Genomic DNA, 4,611 nt, shown 5'->3' with positions numbered 1-4,611 from the left:
TACCAGAATGTAAAATTTTGTGAGTTTTGTATAAGAAATATTTATAATCAAAATACCAAGGATGCTCGAAGTTTGACAAATGGTGATCAGGTGCCTCTAGGGTGAGCAAATTCTGTGAAAAACTAATTAACGATTTTAACCTAACCCCCGGCTGAAATTGGTCGGTTTCGGTTCGGGTAAAAAACCAGTTCGAATCGGTTCGGTTGGGCTTCACCAAATCGGTGAATCGGGTTTTTTCGTTCGGTTTACAAACATCTGAATTCGATTACCTCATTATTAAGTAACAATTTTAAATATAAATATTATATGTTAAAAGCCTTTAAGGGATGGGGCTCAGCTTGGTGGAAAAAGGCGGAGTGGAGGGCTAGGGTTCTTTTCCTTCGCTATGCAATCGTTTTCATGTCGCTGAGGCCGCCGAAGACCCGGAATCCAGAGTATTCCCACGGCATTGAGTACGCGATGCACGGTACTAACGTGTTTTCAGTACCAACTTTTCAACTCCGCTGGTGTCTGGGACTCTGGTGATATGGTACTATGGTGTTCGTCGTCGTGGGATGATCTTGGGGGGGAGCACTGTAGGAGGGGGAAGAGTTCAGTTGGGGACTTCGGATCGACTTCTGGGGAAACGTCCAATTCTCATGCACCGTCAAATGGGATCGCCGGAGGAAGATGTTCGAGGCATTTCGGGTTCATTGAATCACTGGAACGGCCACCGGTGTTTCGATCTCAAGAAATGCTTTTGGCTGGTGACGCCGTGACGGAGGTCCGAGGATGGGATTTAGTTTAGCAGGCAGTAGCAATGAGGTGAGTTGGAAGAAAGATTTCTGATGGTCGTAGTCTCATAGAGTTACTGGATTTTGGAGCAAAAAGCCTAAAAGGAAATCAGTTCTTGTTCCGTTGTTCACCCTCTTTTTTTAGCAATTAATTATAAATAATTTCGGTTAAATTCGGTTAACCGAATTACCCGAAAAGGTAATTCAGTCGGGTTTGGTTCGGTGAGGTTTGACAGTTCGGTTGGTTCGGTTAACAACATTTATTAACCGAAATTTTCGATTAATGCGGTTAATTGCCCGAATTTGGCCGAACCGACTGTTTGCTTACCCCTAAGTGCCTCAGCATAGCCAGACAGGCGCCTGCCTTGTCTTGAGAGGCGACTTCCAGTGTTTTGACAGGCAAATGCTAGTGTTCTTACTTTCAAATTGAATTGGGACAGGCGCCTGATCCTTTGAGACAGGCGCCTGCCATTCGAGAAGGATTTTTAAAATTACCAACGGGAAAATTTTAAAAATATGTTTCTTGGGCTCCAAACTTTTTGTAGACTTGACCAACACTCCAAGTAAACTTGGGGAGTAAGGAATACACTTTTTAACTCTATAAATACATGATTAAACCCAAGGATCAAATACACCAAGAAAAAAAATCAACAATCAAAAACTCTCAATTGCTCTCAATCTTCAAAGGTTCTCTTGCTCAAACTCTTACTGAAGTTTCTACTGAGATTTTGTTGATTTAAAGCCATGGTTCTTTGAATTTCTATTGAGATTTTCCAAATCTAAAGAACCCTGGTGATATTATCTTGAGCTTCATTCTTTTCATATTGTTATTTAATTGAAGTATATTATTTTTAAATTATACTAATCAGCTCTGTTTGAGAGCATATTTTGTACACAAGTTCTTGTTCTTGTAGTTCTTGGACGATTCCAGGTTGTTGGATCATTGACTGAGTGTGGGGTATCCCTTGGAGAGGCGTTGCTCGAACCTATTGAAGGAGTGGCTAAGTGTGGGGTATCACTTGTAACGGTTTGCTCCACCCGGAAAGGAGTACTATAGTGGAGTCCTTAGGTGGTATTGGCTTAAGGTGAAGATGTAAGCTGGGGATAAGCTGAACCTCATAAAAACGTGGTGTCACTCTCTTTCCTTAATCTCTTTAATTTCCAGCATACTTATTAACTGCGTGGTTGATTTAAATTTCTTGATCATAAATACTACGTAGATTGGACATTAAATGAACTAAAGATTAATTTGTTTTTGGGACTTGCGGAAACCAAAAGGGAGTACGTTGGTTGATCAATAATTTGCGGAAACCATAAAAGAGTACGTTGATTCGTTAACACCTAAAAACCTATTAACTGAAAGTTTATTTGAAATCTGATTTTTGGAAAGAGTGATGAATGTGATTTTGATTATCATTTTGAAAGACAAACTTCATTCTTTATAGGGCTTGAATAAAATACAAATACACAGGGCTAGAAAAGTTGAAACTTGTATAAGAGCTAAATCTCATATCTTGATTGAATATTGTGATTGATTGGTTTGATTGAATATTGTTTTAAGGAGTGCTTGTTCACTTAAGCTTTTGCTATGTGTTTGATAAAACAACAAGAGGTTAAGAATTCATAAAAAGATTTAAAAGAAAATTTTATAAATCCAATTCACCCCCTCTTGGGACTACACCTTGGTTTTTCAATTGGTATTAGAGCGAGGTTGTAGCAAATCCTAACTAGTAGCTACAAAAAAATCTATATGGCACACCTAAGAGTAGCTCCCTTTGGAGAGGGTCAATCCTCAACTAGGCCACCCATCTTTTGTGGTATAAACTATACTTTTTGGAAATAAAGAATGAGAATCAACCTACAAACTATGGATTGGAAAGCTTGGAGAGTTGTCACACATGGTGATCTTACCCCTACCAAACTTGTAGATGGTAAGGAAGTACCTAAAGAAGAAAAAAAATGGGCTGACAATGACCATAGGATGCTACAAGTAAAATTGTGCTTTTGATATAAATGAATTGAATAGGGTAATGACATATAAATCAGCCAAAGAAATATGGGATAAATTAGAGGTAGCCTATGAAGGTACTATTGATGTAAAGGACAATAGAATCAATATGCTCACTAGCAAGTATGAAGCTTTTAGGATGAACCCGGATGAAACCATCACTAGTATGTACACTAGGTTCATGCACATAATAAACTCCCTCAACGCATACGGAAAGACCTACACCACTTATGGAATGATTCGAAAAATTATAAGAGGACTTCCACCAATTTGGGAACCTAAGGCCACTGCAATAACTGAAGGAAGAAATTTGAAAAGCATTTCCCTAGATGAATTAATAGGTTCTCTCATCACATATGAGATGACAATAAATGAAAGAAGTGGAAAAACCAAAGCCCAAAAATCTGTTGCATTTAAAACCTCACATGAAAGCTCTAGTGATGAAGATGAAAAAGTGGATGTAAATGAAATAGCCTACATATCCAAGAAGTTTGCAAAAATCCTTAGAAAGAAGAATAAACTTACAAGAAAAATCTAGGACTCAAAATTAGAATCAGATGAAGAAGAAACCAATACAAAGAAATCAAAGAATAAAATCCCTACATGTTATAATTGCAATAAAATTGGACACATAAAACCGGATTGTCCATTAGAAAATGAATCAAGTGATCAAGAGGTTGCTTGCTATATGACATGGTATGATGATGATGAACAAAGTTCCACATCCAAATTATCTAATAACTCATACAATGAATCTTACTCATTTGATGAATCTAATGATGAGAGTATGCCATCTTATGAAGAATTACAAAGAGAATTATTCAAAGTTCATAAGATTCTAGTCAAAGTAACAAAACGATATACTTCTTTGAAAAACAAGAATGAAGTTGTAATGAAAGAATTAGAATCTAAATCTTGGTGAAAAAGAAAAAGATTTGGAAATAAAAAAATTAGAAAGCAAGAATGAAAAAGTGATGAAAGAAATAGAAGATCTACAATCTCAATCCTCTATGGAAAATGAGAAAGATTTAAATATTTCTGAACTAGAAAACAAAATCAACAAAATATCTCAAAATCAATAAAAGGGTAAAAATATACAAAAGTTAGAAATCTATGATCTTAAGAGAAAAATTGAGGATTAAGTCAAAATCATCCACAACTTAACTAAAGGAAAAGAAAATCTTGATAAAATGATTGGCGCACAAAGAATGTCCTTGGATAAAGAAGGAATAGGATTTAATGGAGTTGAAAATATAAGGAAAAATAATCTTTATATGGGATACTTTACAAAAGCCTAAAAAAATTATGTTAGCACCTCTTTAACTGCTTACACTCACACCACATGCTTCCTATGTAAGAAAAAGAGACATATAAAGTTTGAATGTTCATTAAAGAGAAAATGTGTGAAAATTGAACAAATATGGAAAGTAAAAGAAACATCCTTTGTTAAACCATCCAGACCCAAGAAAGTATGGGTACCAAGATGAAAGACTAGTTCTCTTGTTAGGAATTAAGAAAGCTAAAATCATGCTAAAAATGGATTAGTAATAACTAAAGAAGAAAATTCTCCTTGTTCAAATCTATGGAAAATCATTTCTTAATACAAGGATATTGAACTAATGGAAAATCTCAAAGAAGAGTTTAAAAGCCTATTGACATCTATAATCTAGCGACCCAAAAATTATACCATTTTTTTTTATTCTGATACCCCTGATTTATTTTCTATAACCTCTCAGGGCCCCAAGTGAGCACTGAGGAAACCCCGCTCATATTACATACCTAAGCAGTGGAAAACATAAAAACATACATCCATATTTACAATACCAAAAT

This window comes from Malania oleifera, chromosome 4 (assembly GCF_029873635.1).
Source record: "Malania oleifera isolate guangnan ecotype guangnan chromosome 4, ASM2987363v1, whole genome shotgun sequence".
Lineage (NCBI taxonomy): Eukaryota > Viridiplantae > Streptophyta > Magnoliopsida > Santalales > Ximeniaceae > Malania > Malania oleifera.
Note: the sequence above shows the minus strand (reverse complement) of the source record.